This window comes from Prionailurus viverrinus, chromosome D1, assembly GCF_022837055.1.
Source record: "Prionailurus viverrinus isolate Anna chromosome D1, UM_Priviv_1.0, whole genome shotgun sequence".
Lineage (NCBI taxonomy): Eukaryota > Metazoa > Chordata > Mammalia > Carnivora > Felidae > Prionailurus > Prionailurus viverrinus.
Window position 1 is genome coordinate 74,097,633 of NC_062570.1, and position 17,356 is coordinate 74,114,988.

A 17,356-nucleotide genomic window follows, 5' to 3' on the forward strand; every position below is an offset into this window, starting at 1 on the left:
CTTCTCTGTCCTTAGGTACCACTGCTACCCAACGTCCCTGGGGATGAGGGCCCTCAGAGATTGCTACCTCCTCCAACATTGCTCTCTCTCCTCATGACCCACATGAACCCTCTGCTTTGACCAGGAGGGCTTCCCACCCTGCTTCACCCTGACCTATGCTCTATAGGCTCCAACTATTTCTCCTTCCATTTCTTCCAGTCAGGAAGGTCTTCAACCATTTCTCCTAGGTGAGTCCAAATCCTAGGCTAGCCTTCAAGGCTCGGTTCAAGTCCTCCTTCCTCTAGATAGTCTACAACAAACACTCCTTCACTGAGCTACAGAATTTAGAATAGAAGTTCCAGAGCAGGAAGGGAGATCCCTGGCCCAACCCTCTCAATTCTAACGAAGAGGACACCGGGCACTGGAGAAGGGAAGAATCTGCCCAAGGCAGAAGGACTAATGGACTAGGACCAGGTACATTCCCTAGACAAGCCTCTTATGAGGCTTTATAGCTCTGCTTTGTTTTGCTTGTCCATAACACAGATTGGGGTCTATGACATTGGTAGGGCACTGACTCCTGTATCTCTTCTCCTCTGGCACAGAGCCCTAGATTGCAGGTAGCTGAGGAAATATAACCCTCAGTAAGCCAGTCTCAGGAGGGCCACAGGTCTTGAGGAAAAGTAAGACACGGGTGAAGTAGGAAAAATAACCCTCCTTCCAGCAATTCTCCACTGTTCCTGGGACGCAAGCCAAGACTAGCCTCTGGATTCGGGTGGGACAGAGAAGATGCATTCAAAAGGACTTGTACATCCAAAAGAGATTTCTGCATCCAATGCCAGCATTCCAAGTGCAGAGGTTCCTGGGAGAGTAGCTTGAGAGACTGGCAGAAGGGGTCACACTAAGGCTAGCCTCCAACCTAGGGGCACTGGTGATGATGGTCACACCAGCTGTGGGAAGGTTTTTCTTTTAAAGTTGAATTTTCAGGTTTTTAGAGTTAAAAGAGCTCTTTAAGGGGCCGCTGGGTGGCTCAGTCGGTTAAGCGTCCGATTTTGGCTCAGGTCATGATCTCACAGTTCGTGGGTTCAAGCCCACATCGGGCTCTGTGCTGACAGCTCAGAGCCTGGAACCTGCGTCAGATTCTGTGTCTCCCTCTTTCTCTGCCCCTCCTCTGCTCGTGCTCTATCTCTCTCTGTCTCTCAAAAATAAATAAACAAACAAACAAAAAATTTAAAAGAACTCTTCAGGATCACCCAATCCAATTCCCGGCTTTTTCAAATACAAAATCTGAGGTCTTGGTAAGGAAAGAGATTTAATCAGGTCATACCATACCTCGGGGTCCCAGCCAGAACACAGCTCCAGGGCTCTCCGTAAGGAAACTTTTATCAACTGGGTCTCACATGGGTGTGGAAGGAGAGCACCCAGTAGGGTTAAATGGCCACCAATACTTACTACTCTGTTTTTTAAAATGTCAAAACTCAATTGCTGACTGCTGGGCAATTCAGGTTTAAAGACAAGTATTATGTTTGACTAAGGCTCCAAGTGAAGGCTCCAAGTGAAGAAGCCACTTGCTTGAGATCACACAGCCAGAAAAAGGTGGAGCCAAAACTCAAGCATAGAGTTATCTGGTTCCAAAGTCCTTCCTTTTTCCCCTGGCTCATGCTGCCACCCACACTGCCTCTGGGTTCAGAAGAGAAGAAGAAAGGACAGACAGACACCCTGAGAGTCTGAGAAAGGACTCCATTGGACAGATACTTCCTGGGGGAGCCCCTCTTTGGCCTGAGGTCCTGAGTCGGGTGCTGGAGACACGGAGAGGAAATGAGATCCAGAAGCACGTAGACTGGTAGGAACTTCCAGGGAGATTCTAAATGAGCAGTTATAAAGAATGGAAGAGAAGCTAACACAGTCCTTCACATTCTAAGAAAGAATGAGGTTGAGGAACAGAACAAGAAAGGACTGGCTGGCAGGGTCCTGCCCGAAGATGTGTGCGTCCCCAGCCACAGTCATCTTTGTGCCTGTGGAGCACAGCGCCATGCCTGGCCCACAAAGGCTGTCCCTACAGTGTTGCTGAGTCAGTACACAGATGAATGAAACTTCTGCCCCAAAGGCAATCGGGATGCAGCAGAGAAAGGGTCTGCCCAGCAAGTAGGGTCCTGCGCCCCCTCCATCTGTAGAAGGGCACAAGGCAGCTGGCAGGTCCAGAAATGCTGACACAGATAGGGACAAGAGCTTCCAGCCCCAACCGACTTCTCCATGGCAACGAGCTGACAGAAAACTGCACAGGAGACTGAGATGCCAGTTTTAAAATAAAGACACAAAACACTCTGAGTCTAACATCACACATGCAAAGCAATAGCTCAGCCTCCCAGGCCCTTAGGAGGGGTAGGCACAATCACTAAAAAAGGTACCTCCTTCCAAGCCGCCCGTTCCCCTGCCAAGGGCCCCCTGTGCCTCCCCTCCTACTGTGTACTCTTCCAAGAGCTGCCAGGCACAAGCTCTCTTGCTTTGCACTATACGCTTCAGGCACTGCATCAAATCTGACGAGCAAGGGTAGAGGCTCCTCGGGGCTGGTGCTGGCCAGGTCCTATAGCAAACAGGCTGTGGCAGCTGGCTTCCTGTCCCACCACAGCAGTGGTGGCTACTGCAGGGGGCCAAGAAGGGAGAGCAAGGCAGAGACCCCTTTCCCCCTTCTGTTTCCCGATGGTCAAATCCTGCTTCATCCTCCCGGGCTCAGCTGTATTTGCCTTCATCTCCCCAAGATGACTCAATCGCACACACCTTCCACTGGAAATGCGAACCCTTCTGTTTACATTTCAAATATAAAACTTTTCATTATACTTCTGCTTGCAGAAGTTGACAGTCTACTTTGCATTATACTTCTGCTTACTTATTCTGCCCCCCAATAGAGAGCCTGGTCTGTGATAAAGCCTCAATAAATATTTTCTGAATTGAATCAATAGCACGAGAAAACATTTTAATTTGAGTAGAGACCAACCCTCCTTCAGTCTATGGGAGTGCACTGAGACTAGGTTGGCCCTCCAAAGCCTTGGGTATTTTGGGAGCATGACGGCAGTGTCACCCCCTCTCTGATGCTGCTGTCCTTCCCACTGGGTCCCCTCCCCCCCCCCCCCCACACTGGTTTTCTATCTATTTAATGTGTACTCTCTTTTACAGTTCCATAGATGTTACCATAGTCAAAAGAGTATCTCCAAACAATCTGGGTTCAATTCTAGCCATACCACCTCCTGTCTGTGTGAACTTAGATAAGTCATTTAATCTCTTTGAACCTTGTCTACAAAATGGTAACAGTCCATTTCCATACATGTATCTTGCCTACCTTATAAGGTGGGCATGAGGAACGCGAGATGACCAATCGTAAAGATGCTCTAAAGGCTGTAAGTTGGTATTTGTGTCAAGATAAGGTATAGTGTTGTTTCCAGGATTCTGTGAAAGAGAAAGCTGAGGCCTAAATTTAGGAAGTGACTTGCCCTTGATCACAAGGGGAAGGGGGAAGTAGTGGCAAAGCAGGGTCCAGGTCTAATTCCTAGTCAAGAGATTTTTCCCTAAATGTATGCTGCCTTAGAAGTCCCATCCAGGCATTCTTTGGCAAAAGCAATGCCACATTCCATTAAATTGAGAAGCACTTTGGATCACCTGCGATGTATAAATCTCTGAGATGGAATGGAGTCCAGCTCTCTACTTCCAGGCAGAATGCCACCTGAAACATTCTAGGCAGGAAGTTAACTCTTACTAGCCCACCAAGCCTTTCCTTGCAGCCTCTCCATCACTGCTAACCAACCCATGGCAGTAAGGCCATCCTGGCAGGTAAAACAGTCTTGCCCAGGTCTTCTGACCCAAGCCCAGAAAAAAAAAGAATGAACACAACCTTGCAAATACTAGAGAAGTGGATCAGAAACAACCTGGACAGAATACAGAGGAAAACTGGTATGGCTCCGAATGCAGACTTCAGTGGAAAATCACGAAGGCTACTCCAGGACTTGGCTCAGGAAGTAGAGACACTGATTCCCTAGGGTGTGAAGTCAGTAGAAACAGATCTGAGAGAGACAAGAGGGACATACAGGTCCCATTGCCCAGATTCTAACAGCTTCCAGGCCCACATGCCAGAGGTGTCACTGAGTGAAGTCTCTTCAGACCTCAGCAATGCCTTTGAAAAGGAGAGAGAGAGGGAAATGTCTTTATTGAGAACCCTAACCCTTTCATGGTGTAATGGTTAACTCTGTGCCACCCTGGCTAGCTTATGGCAACCAGTTGTTTGGTTAAACACTAGTCTAGATGCTGCTGTAAAGGCATTTTTTTGAGAGGTGATTAACATTGACAATCAGTTGTGGTGGGCCTTGTCTAATCAACTGAATGAACTAAATCTAAGTCCTATAGATATCTATCAATCTATAGGATTGATTGGTCCTATTGGTTCTGTTTTTTTGAAGAACCCCAACTAATACATGAGTACATGTGTGGTTGGGTATCTTCATCTAGTTTATTTCATTTAATTGTCCAGAAGACCTGACAGGTAGGTTCTGCTATTCGGACGTTTGCTTACAGATAAGGAAACTGAGGTTCAGAGAGTCGAGTCACTTGGTACAGGAGACCCCAAAGCCCACGCTTTATCAGTTTCATCACAGAGCATGAGGAAGTAGAATTTCTCTGAACAATGCTGGGACAAGAATTCCTCATAAATAGTGTTGCTGATTCCGGACTTCTCCACGGGGATGCAGTTAACACCAACAAGCACTGGCGTATGAACAGGTTTGCTCATTCAAGCAGGATAACCTGCTTTTGCAAGAACGTGGTCTTTAGGATCTCCATTCTTCCCTGGGATCAGTATCTGATTTTGGATTTAGGTCTGCATAAATACTTCAGGGTCCCACTGCTTTTAAACCTGAGCTCTGAGTGTCAGGGGAAGAAGAGGATTCTGTTATTCCATGAGTGGTCTTTCTCCTGAAGACAGATCCAGGCCAGAGATGGTTTCTATTTGGCTCCTGCTGCGGAGTGGGTAGATTATGTTCTCCCTAAAGGGGCTGCTTTCTCTGGGCTGGTGACAGAGGAAGCAGCCTCTGCTCTGCTCTTCCTCCTCGGGCTGCCCTTTCCCCACCCAAGGCCTCTCACCCCTGCTGTGTCTCTGGGGAAGCAGGAGAATCCTCCCCCGGAACAGCATTAGCCCAGGATGGATAGAACCTCTTTCCTCAGTTCTCATTCGTGCAGCAGAGGCAGGGTGGGATTTGCAGGTGGAAGTTTACTAAATGCTAGGGGCACTGGAAAGAAAGAATCCGGCAATCCCAAACACATCTACAAGCAGGCAGGGCAGCCAAGATGAGGTTTCTGATTCTAATAATTCCTCTCTTTCTCCAAGGGGTTGGGACATGCATCTTTGCTTCCTGTCATTTGAACTTCTGGCAGTTTCCACTTGGTCACTATCTTGCTTATCATCTCAAAGGCATGGCCTCCAGAGCAGCACTTCCCAACATGTTAAGGCATACGTAAGAAATGATGATGTTTGACACACCGGGTGAAGAGGTGACTGTGCAGTCAAAAACTGCTCCTGCTTCACAAGCCCAGCCAGCCACTGTCAGGGGATCATGTTCTTGATACCCTGATTGGGAAATCTGTCTCACAGAGCCTTGTTCCACTTGTGACCCAAGTCAGGACATCCAGAATCAACTCTGCCGGCCACCTAGGCTAATCCTTTTATTTCTGGGCTTCCGTCTGGAGGTCATGCTTCTTCCTCAGGTAATGGCATGGAATGTGGCGACAAGCAAATGACATCACCTCTCAGATGAAATCCCAAATAGAGAAGTGGCCTTACCCATTATAGACCAAAGGGTCCTCCTTTGAGGACCAGGAAAAGTACTATATTCCCCCAGGAAGCCTGCCAGGACAGGTGCGTTGTCTTCTGTGTCTACTGAAAGACCAGAGATCTCTCTCCTCCTCTGATGCTGGTGCTATTGTGCACCCCTCTCCTCCCCCAAAAAGAGTTGTCTGCCTATTTACAATAGCCACTAGAGCTCATGGTCACCATCAGCCAGCACTCTGGGGAGAGACAAAAGCTAGTGATAATAGCAGTAATAACTAGCATTTACTGAGCATGTACAATGGACTATGCCTTACTCTGAGCATTTCCCACGTATTAACTCACTAATCAATCTTCACCACAACCTCTAGAGTGAGCTTACACCCATTTTATAGACAAAACCAACGTGCTGAGAGATTAAATGACTTGCTCAATATTATATAGCTAGTAAGTGGCAGAGCTGGGATTCAAACCCAGGCAGTCTGGCTCTATAGCATTTAATCCAAACAACTCTGCCAGGTTCGTTTTATTAATCCTGTTTTAAAGATTGAGGAAATTGAGGTTTGAGTACTTGACTAAGATCACACAGCTGGTAAGAGGCAAACTGGATAGTCAACTCAAAGGCTGCATCCTTTCTCAAACCCTCCCTGGTAGGGACTGTGTTGCAACCACTCCAGGCTGAATTCAGGGAGGCTGCTAACTTATTTATCCTCTGGTTGGAAGGTCACAGAACCAGGAATGGATATCCACTGCTATCAGGAAGGCTCTTCTAACAGGCGGCTTTGAATGAGTGAGGTTTCCAAGGTACTTTATACATACATGTATACATTATATATGTATATATATGTGTGTGTGTGTGTGTGTGTGTGTGTGTATATATATACACACACACTATATATATGTATCCTTATATATAAAGATAATTACATATATATTACATGTATGTATATACATATTTAATTCTCTCTTTCCCTTAGAAAGGGAAAATATATATATACATATATGTATGTGTATATATATATATACACACATTATATTTATCTTTACATATAAAGATAATTATATATATGTTACATATATATGTATACATACATATATGTAATTCTCCCTTTCCCTTAGAAAGGGAAGAATAACTTTGTATGTAAAGGCCATTATATGTATATGTATACATCCATATGTAATTCTCTCTTTCCCTTCTAAAGGATGCCTAGGAGAGCCATAGTCCCATGACCAGACACACACTTCCCCGTTATAATACCTGAACACTATATGGTTATAGCTTACTGGGTGTCTACTCTAGAAGTGGTCTCATACATGAACCTACTTGTATCACAGTCTGAGTGAGACACAGCAAGCAGAGTCTCCCAGTACAAGGGCAAAGACTTAGAGGGACTCAGAGCTACCATCCACTTCCTGTGGGGATTTAGGCAAGTTTCTTTTTTTTTTTTTAATTTTTTTAAGTTTATTTATTTTTCAGAGAGAGAGAGAGAGAGAGAGAGAGAGAGAGAGAGAGAGAGAGAATGAACGGGAGAGGGTCAGAGAGAGGGAGACACAGAATCCGAAGCAGGCTCCAGGCTCTGAGCTGTCAGCACAGAGCCCGACATGGGGCTCGAATTCACAGACTGCGAGATCATGACCTGAGCCGAAGTCGGACGCTCAACCGACTGAGCCACCCAGGTGCCCCATGTTTCTTAACCTTTAAGAATTTCAATTTCCTTACCTATAAAACAAAAAAAGCAAACAAAGAAATTTTTCCTTTCAGGGTGGTTATGAGGGAAGAAAAGAAGTATAAAATTTTACAGCAGAGAAAGAAAACATGTTTACTAAGCACCTATCATGTATCAGGCCCTACATGTATGTATCTCAATTATATTTCACGAAAGTCCCATGAAATAGCTTTCTCCCCTTTATCATTAAGGCAATGAAAGAGAAGTTGATGCTTGTTCACTGTCATATAACTAGTTAGTGGCATAGCTGAGTTGTGAACCTAAACCCTCTAGCTGGAGCCCAAAAACTTCACTGCCACACCAAGTACCTCTCTAAAAAGGCAGAACAGTCTCCCCAGTGCCATTGGGGAGCTCCTCAGGCCTCTCCCTGACAGCTTAGCCTCTCCTGCAAGGCTGAGGCTGCACAGATGTCTCCAGTATTGGTTTCTGCGGGGTTTCCATGAGACGTATGAATGGACGTTCCAAGCCTAAACTTGAGTGATCAAAGGGAAGGGCCCTTCTGCCTCCTCTCAGGTTTCTGGTGGGATTCTGACCTAGGCTTTCCAATCCCCTGTGAAGGAGGAGAGGCCACCATCATAAGAGTGCTGTGGATTGATTTTGGGCGACAGAGGCTCTTCCTTTGCAGAGCCTTAAGCACCCATGCCTGGGATGTGGCAGCTGCTGTTGTCTGGGAGACGGGTGCAGAGATGGGCCTCTGGCAGCACCAGGCTCAATGGGTGACTCAGCACCAGCTGGCTCTGGCCCCGAGCCTCTGCAGGACATAGCGCAGAAATTCATGGGTCCTCAGAGCGGCTCTGTGGAGTCCTAGTAGCTGTTGTGGTTCTGCCTTGTGCCCATAGCTCCTTGTCACCCGGCACTATGGGCTCTATCTAGAAAGATCCAGATGATATTTCCTCTTCTCCATCCTCATTTCTGCCGTATTAATTTAGGCCCTCATCATCATTTACCTAGCACAACAATATCAACTAACATGCACTTGAAATGCATTTTTGTCTTATTCTTAAAAAAAAAAAATTATGGTAAAACATACCTGACATGAAGTTTGCCATGTTAACTGTTTTTAAGCGCATACAGCTCAGTGGTATGAAGGATACTCACACTGTTGTGCAATCATTACCACCATCCATCTCCATAATTCTTTGCATTGTCCCGGAATGAAACTCTGTACTCATTAAATAAGAACTTCCTATTTCTCCCCCTCCTCAGCCCTGTTCACCCACTATTCTACTTTCTGTCTCTCTGAGTGTGACTACTCTCAGTACCCGCCTATGAGTCGAGTCACACAGCACTTGTCCTTTTGCGACTGGCTTATTTCCCTTAGCATAATGCCCTAAAGGGGCATCCATGTTGTAACACGCATGAGAATTGCCTTCCTTTTTAAGACTGAATATTCCATGAAGTGCATTTTCTTGTTTAATCCTCCTAACAGTCCTCTGAGGTAGACACATTATTACGTCCACTGTACAAAAAGGAAATTGAGGGACGTACAGACTAAGTACTTGCAACACTCAGCTGACAGGGAGCAAAGCTGAGATTTAGGCCCAGGCTGTGGTGCTCAGAAACCCCGTGCTTTCCCACTCTGCCGTGAGCTCTGTGCCTTCTCCCCAATATCCCTCCCTCCTACTCTCCGGCTTCCTAAGCTCCATTGCCCATCAAGGCAGTGATTTTTTCTAAAAGGCTAACTAACCAATCTAATATTGTTACTCCTGTCCTACAAACCCTTCCCTGGTTCCCCTGCCTATGGTGATCTTAAACGCACTGGCACGGCATTCAGGCCTAGCCCTACCCCGCTCCTATCTCCTTTTCTGGTCTTTCCCCTCCCCTACCCCACACCTTAGTCCTCGCCACCTGGATTCTGTGCCTTTTAACCTACTGTTCTCTACCGGCAATGCCCGCTCTCCAAATGAGGCAAAGATCAGACTCATCTTCGAAGGCCTAGCCCAAATATCCTCTCTGCCTCCCTGGATTTCTCCAGGCAGCGTGTCTAGCTTTCCTCAATGCTTCTGTAGAACCCAAACACTGCTCTGTAAAGCACTGTTCACCCACAATATGACTGGTCATTTTATACCTGTCTCCCATGCTATAGCAGTGCTGGCCAACATATCTGAGTATGAAGATTCCTTTTCAATACCAGAGAATTTCAGGATCTTTCCATATACACTGATCAAAGCAACATTTAATAACAAAAAGTCACTATGGATTCAGTAAAGCTTTTAAACTTAACTGTATCTGAGTCAATATGATACCATCTATGTGTATTTGAAAACAGTGCTACTTGTAGGTGTACGTAGGGATTTGGGGGTTTTGTTCATACTCTGGATTCTAAGTGCCAGAGTCTACAGTTTGAGAGCCACTGCTCTGGCCCAGAAAGTGGGCCTTTTGAAGCAATGGAAGTAACATTTACTGACTCTATTATATTTTGGGCTTTTTAATCTCCTTTAAATCTCAAAGAAAAAAAATCCATATTTTTCCACATAAGAAAACACAGGCTTGGTGGGGCGCCTGGGTGGCTCAGTCAGTTGAGCATATGACTTCGGCTCAAATAATGATCTCATGGTTCGTGTGTTCGAGCTCGGGCTCATGTGCTGACAGCTCAGAGCCTGGAGCCCACTTCAGATCCTGTGTCTCCCTCTCTTTCTGCCCCTGTCCCACTCCTGCTCTGTCTCTCAAAAATAAATAAACATTAAAAAGTTTTTTTTTACAAGAAAACACAGGCTTGGAAAGGTAAAGTATACCTCATCCAAGGTCACACAGTGAAAGAGAGGCAGAGTGGGATTTGGCTTTCTATGCTTTTCTATTTGGCCACTCTGCCTCCAGGGTAAGGACCACAAGGTTCAGGAAATGTCGGGGGAACAGCTGACACAAACCAGAGAGCCCTTCCCTAGACATTCTCAGGCCCCCCAGCTTGTACCAGAGTCTCTGGCCAGGTTTCCCCAGATGCAGGTGAGCACAGGGGCCCCTCAGACGTCAAAGAACCAGAGAAGGAACTATGCAAAACTGACATGGCAAAGCACGGCCACTTCTCCTTTAGGTGTTATTTCCCTTGTTTAGTACATACCCCACCCTGACCCTGCTTCTAGGCCCCCTCTCTTCATTAGCAGCCCCCACCCCGCTCTCCCCTCCCTCTCCCAAACTTCCTGTCCATTTCCACAGCAGCCTGCTTACAGCTAACACTTGACTAGTTCCCACCAGATCTTAATGCTGGTAAAGCCAAGTGTGGTTTTCCCATGGCCACTGGTGTTTTCAACCAAAGGACAGATGCCTCAAAATCTAGTTGGTCAGGAGCTATGGGAGGAAAAGAATGGGCTTCAAAGTCAACAATTCCTGGTATCTATCCCTGATTCTGCTACTTCCTTTTTGAATGCCCTTGGGTAAAGCACTTAATTTCTTTGAGCCTTAATGCCCTCATGTGGAAAACGGGAATACAACCTACCTCACAGGGTGAATATCCAAAGGCTACACAATCTTGCACTGTGTGGTGGGTTAAACAATGACCCTCCAAAAGATATATCCATATCTTAACTCACCCCCCTACCCAGAACCTGTGAATGTGACTTTATTTGGAAAAAGAGTCTTTACAGATGTGATTAAGGATCGTAAGACAAGAAAATGGTCCTGGATTATCTATATGGACCCTGAGCACCATCACAAATATCCTTTTAAGAGAAAGGCAGAGGGGCTTCTGACATACAGAGAAAAGAGGAGAAGGCAATGTGACCTTGGAGGCAAAACCTGGGATGATGTGGCCACAAGTCAAGGAATGCCAGAAGCCATCCCAAGGTGGAAGAAGCAAAGGACCCGTTCTCCCCTACAGTCTTTGCAGATGTAACCATGTAACTAAGTTAAGGGCCTTGAGATGAGATCATCTGGGATATCCAGGTGGGCCCTAAATCCAATGACAGATGTCCTTATGAGAGTCAGATAGGAGACACAGGCACACAGGAGAAGGCAATGTGAAGACAGAGGCAGAGACTGGGGTTCTGCAGCCACAAGTCCAAAACACCTGGAGCCATCAGAAGACAGAAAAGGCAAGGGCGGTTTCTTTCCTAGAGCCTCTGGAGGGAGCATGGTCCTGCCATCACCTTGTTTTCAGACAGAACTGGGAGAGAATGAATCTGTTGTAAGCCCCTCTGTGGTATTTTATTACTGCAGTCCTGGGAAACGAACACACACTATCTCCCTAACGTATCACATATGACCCCTTATCTCCTGCTTTGTGTCTTATACATGTGTACAAAACACATGTATAAGAATGCAGGCTCCAGGGCGCCTTGGTGGCTCAGTCAGTTAAGTGTCCAGCTCTTGGTTTCAGCTCAGGTTATGATCTCATGGTTTCGTGGGTTCAAGCCCCACACTGGGCTCTGTGCTGACAATGCGGAGCCTGCTTGGGATTCTCTCTCTCCCTCTCTCTCTGCCCCTCCCCCACTCACGCTGTCTCTGTCTCTCTCAAAATAAATAAATAAATAAACTAAAAAAAAAAAAGAATGCAGGCTTTTGGGGAGTGGGACTTTGTCTAATGACAAAGGGTCACTATTGCAACCCTAATGATCAGCATGGTGTCAGGTACACGGTAGAGGCTCAATACATTTCTTTGAATAAATGAATGAACTGTAGTTCTCAGAGGGCAGGGCTGTATGTGATTTACTTCTGCATCCTCAGCACCCAAAGTACAGTCACATGCTCTATACATGTGGAACTACCTCCTTCTTTCATATATTCTAGCACAGAAGGGGCAACTCTCTGAAAAAGGGGCAAATCTTATCATGCTGGCACCCAGAAATAAGCTTACAAGCTCTAAAGAGTCCTTAAGTCATTTCTAGACCTTGTTTCCAAATTCCTTCTAAACAGAAGCCTTGGAAAGAGCTCATGACTGCAGAATCCTGGGGATGATATTGTTTAATTAAACAGAGACTCAAGTCACCAGCCTCTGGCTCGGGTTGGGCCTCTGGGACCTGAGCAGGCAACATTTCATCATTAGGAGGAAAAGAGATGACAAACTCTTTCCTGAAAGAACCCAGCAGGCAGTCAGAATTACTGGATGTGGATAAATAAAACCATTATTTCCAAATACATATCCCAGGCAGCACTAAATGCATTCTCCATATCACAGGCAATACTAAATTTAGAACTGGCGGTTTGAATCATATGCTGATTCCTGAAGAGAAACACTAAATTCAAGGGGGGGTGGGGAGGGTAGAAATCAAGTGAAATACGAAAATAAAAAAGCAGTCTTAGTCCCTCAGAGCAAGCTGTCAAGAGAAGTGAGGGGGACGTTTCCTGCACAGAAGCCTGGCTATAAAGGCACTCCAGAGGGGTGAGGGCAGGGCCCTGCTGGGTGCCACGGCACAGCAGCCTCTGGGGAAGCCTCTGGAGTGCCTTCCTGTGTGCAGAACTATAGGGGCAGGAGGGGAATCTGCACGCTGAGCAGTACTGTGGGCACGCCGTTTCCAAAGTGCTGCCACACACCGTCGCCCTGAAGCCTCTTCTCCATCCTGCAGTGAGGGTGCCGTCTCCCCCATCCTATAGTCAACTGAGGCCAGAGCGGTGAAGTGACACGCCCAACTCATATAAGCCAGGGAGCAGGAGAGCAGGGACTTATTTTAATCAAGTTTTAATTTTAGAATAGTGTGAGATTTACAGAGAAGTTGAAAAGAGAGCATAGCTCCCAAATGCCTCTCCTCCAATAGGGGGGGCCTTCTTATTGTTAACATCTTACGTTAACAGTGGCCAATCTGTCACAACGAAGGGCCACCGTTATTAACTAAATGATACGCTCTGTTTAGATTTTGTGAGTTTTCCCCTACTGACTTCTGCTCCAGGACGCCATCTAGGACACCACATTATGTTCAGCTCTCGTTTCCCCTTAGGCTCCTTGGGTATGTTACAGTGCTTCCAATTTTCCCTGTGCTTGCTGGCCTTGACTGCTTTAGAGGTACTAGCCAGGCATTTTGTGGAATGCTCCTCAGTGTGTTTTTTTCTGACGTTTTACTCATGGTTAGGCTGGGATTCACAGAGGTGAAGTGCCCACCTCATCGTGTCATATACCAGGTACATAATATCAATCAACACAGTTTATCACTGATGCTGCTAACTTTGATGACCTGGCCTCGAAATGTTTGCTGGGTTTCTTCACTGTAAAGTTCTGTGCCCTTCCACTGCCCCTCCCCGGCGCTCCCAGCCTCTACTCTTTGGAAGTAAGTCACTGAGCAGAGCCCACACTTGGGGAATGGGAAGTTAAGTTCCAGCTCCTTAATGGGGGAGTATCTACATAAATTGTGTGGAATTATTCTATATGGGGGGAGCAGGAATTTAAATTCTGGTCTATGTGACATACCATCTAAAATATGTCCCTTTGCTTTCCTCTCTCATTGCATCCTGTTTTTTCCTTGACAGTATTTCTCACAATTTGCAATTATACATTTGTCAATGTTTTATGTATTTATCAATTTGTTGCCTAACGTCTGCTGCTCCTGTGTCCCCAGGTTAGCAGGCATCATGAGTTCAGGGACAGTTTTGCTCATTGCTATATCCCTAGGGTCAAGCAGAATGCTTGACCCTTAGTAGGTACCCAATAAATACTTGTAAAAATCCTGGTACTATGGCAACAAGATGATGCCATCCCTGCCCTGAGGCAGGCACACATGAAAAACTTATTACAGAAATTTTCAACCATACACGAAAGTAGAGACAATATCCTACATAACTTAACTGCAAGAAGCTCAGAATGGATATTAAAATAGACACACAGGCAAAGTGCACAGGAATCTAGGATAGGAAGCACTCTATGCCACCTCAGGTGTTTTCAGGAGGAAGAGTTTGGGTGGGTCTGAAAGGATGGATAAGATACTGGGGTGTCAAAGGGCACAGGGCATAGTTCAGGCAGAGGGAAATAGTAAGGCAGGTGAGTGCAGGCATACTCAGGGAACAGGGCTGGGGACAAAGTGCTGGTGAATGGGGAAGAAAAGGTTGGCAGGGTGGCTGAGAACAAACTGAGTGGTTCCCTCCAGCCAAGCAGGGGCTGGGGTTACTCTGCAGACAACAAGAGCCATCTCCACATGGTACTGGTGGGGGCTCACAGGCTCTGAGGAGCAGGACTGTTGTTGTGTGAGAAGGTCCTTTCCAGATTTCTCATTCCCCAAAGTGCTCATGCTTCTCAAGGCAGAGACTACCGGTTATCTACTCAAGAGCCATTGTCCCCAGATTTCACTCAGGGAAGCTATGTGTCCAGCTAAAAGACTAATTTCCCAGCCTTCATTACGATTAGGTGTGGCTATGTAGCTAGGTTCTGGCCAATGAGTTGTGGGGGACATGGCTGGGTATCACCTCAGGGACAGTACCCTAATAGGGCCACTTTCTGTCCTTTCTCCCTCTACCTGCATCCTGCCTGACTAGGGATGTGACAGCCAGAACCCTAGCAGCTATCTTGGACCATGAGAAAACCTTGGAGAAGAAAGCCTGCACGAAGGAAAGTGAAATAGAGAGATAGAAAGAACTCGGGCCCCTGGTATTCACACAGCTACTACACCAGCCTTGGACTAAATATCACCAGTCTTCTCATATATGAGTATATCAGTTTCCTCAGTCTGCCATAACAAAATAGTATAGACTAGGTGGCTCAAAGAAGATAAATGTATTTTCTCACATTTCTGGAAGCTAGAAGTCCAAAATCAAGATGCTGTCAGGGTTGGTTTCTGGTGAACCCTCTCTTCCTGGCTTGCAGAATGCCTTTCCATTGCGCCCACATGAAGGGAGAGTGATCTCTGGTGTCTCTTCCTCTTCTAGAAGGACACCTGTCCTATTAGATGAAGATGCCATCCTTATGACCTCACTTAACCTTTATCATCCTCTTATGGGCCCTATCTCCAAATATATCATATTGGGGGTAAGGGCTTCAACCTATGAATTTGGGCACACACCATTCAAGTCCATAATGGTGAGAGAAAACTGATTTCTGTTTAAGTCATTTCTATTTCTGGTGTCTGTTACTTGCAGGCACACACAGTTCCTTGCTGGTAGACCTCCAAAGTCTAAGGAAGTCTAAAGCTTCCACCTTGATAAGATTGGGAGCTGGAAGTCCAAACAAAAGTGCCAAAGATGCCATGCTTTAAGTTATTTTGAATGCTGGTTCAGTAATAGCTTTCATTTTTTCAACTTAAAGACATTTATTCAGCAACTACCACATTCCAGATATTGGGCTATGTACTGGGGACACTATGATAAACAAACATGGTCCCTGACCTCTAAGCACTTAGAATCTTTACTGACTGTCTTACTCTAAGCTTATCACTTCCCAAAGGGCAATTCCTATAATACACTAAGTAGAAGAGAGATGGAAATTTAAAACCATGACAAGGAGGAATATCCAAATATGCCAGCCCTGGTAATTCATATACATGCTGTGTGTGCCTAAGCATTCAAATTGACTTTGAGTTTCTTAGGAGCCATGATGAAGAGCAAAACAGAGTGATGTGGCCTTGTTTTCTGAAAAAAGAATGAATCCTAGTCACTCACGGAAGTTAAATGTAAGCATTTTCTTTTCTGAACCAACTCCACCCAGTGCTTCTGGGTGACTTAAATATCCTGGAAAGCACCCTATTCTCACCAAAACCACAATGACTGCTCTAAATTCCATACACAATTCATTAATTCTTAGATACTCATCCAATAAAGCCAGAGAGTTCCATGCTCTGTACACGTTTCAGTTTCTTTTTCTAGAGCAGAGAGTTTATTGAGTGATCACTTCAAAATGGTGCAAAGACTTGGGACTGGTAAATCCAGAAAGCTCTGGACATTAGGTACATGTCTTTATGAAGAAATAGCAAGAAGAAAGTAATCCAGAGAAAGGCCAGGGCAGGTGGAAAAATGAAATGCTGAGAATGAAGTCAATATGACTCACCCATAGAGTTCCTTTCTTGGTATACCACAACAGGTGGCCTCTTATAGGAGAAAGAGTACGGGTTTGAATCCCCACTCTGCTACTCTGCTACTTATAGGCTTGGTCATTTTGGGAGTGTTAACATCTCAGAGCAGTAGTTTCCTCATGTAAAATGAAGATGATATCTATCTATTGTGGGGACTAAATACCAAAACATGATACATAATGTCTCTGGCACAGCACAATAACAGTAACAACAGCCTACATATAAAGGTCTTATCTGTGCCAGGCACTGTATTATACTAACTCAACACAAATTCTTTCATTTAATCTTCACCATGAGGTAGATGCTATTGAAGAATTTAAAAACTGTTGGTTTCTCCCCAAAGCTATGCCAAGCCGCATCCTTGGATATTTTTAGAAGAAATGTACCAGTCCTTGGAAGGCTCTTTGCAGATCCATCCTATGCAAAGCAGCTGTATTGCCATCTTTTTTGTAACCGTCTGCAATCCCCAAAGTTTGCTGCAAATGGCACAGACCTTTAACTCCCAGGCTCCCCAGTGGGAGTTTGCAGAACTCGAAGAAAACCCTACCAAAAGGCCCCTTCCAACCCCTATTGAATGGGAAGAAAGACACTGAAGAACCTGGAGCATGTTACTGAAAAGAGAATGACCAGGCTGGGAAAAGCGGGGAATAGGGAGTTATCATTTAATGCGTAGAGTTTCAGTATGGGAAGATGACAAAGTTCCGGAGAGGGGTGGTGGAGATGGTTGCACAACAATGTCATGTGCTTAATGCCACTGAAGTGTACAGTGAAAATGATTAAAATGGTAAATTCTATTATGTGTATTTAACCACAATAACAGTTGTAATAGTAGTAGTAGTGGTAAATATAAAAACCAGGGTAGTGAGTGGTTTAAAACCTATATATGATGGAAATCACAGGAAAGAACCCAGGTATTCTTAAGC

General features: G+C 45.5%; 1 protein-coding gene across 10 annotated transcripts in view; it reads right to left on the reverse strand.

Annotated features, from left to right (window-relative positions):
* The window catches only part of SERGEF (secretion regulating guanine nucleotide exchange factor), a 234,926-nt gene that overhangs the window by 22,910 nt on the left and 194,660 nt on the right, over window positions 1-17,356 (reverse strand). The gene's annotated exons all lie outside the window — the stretch shown is intronic.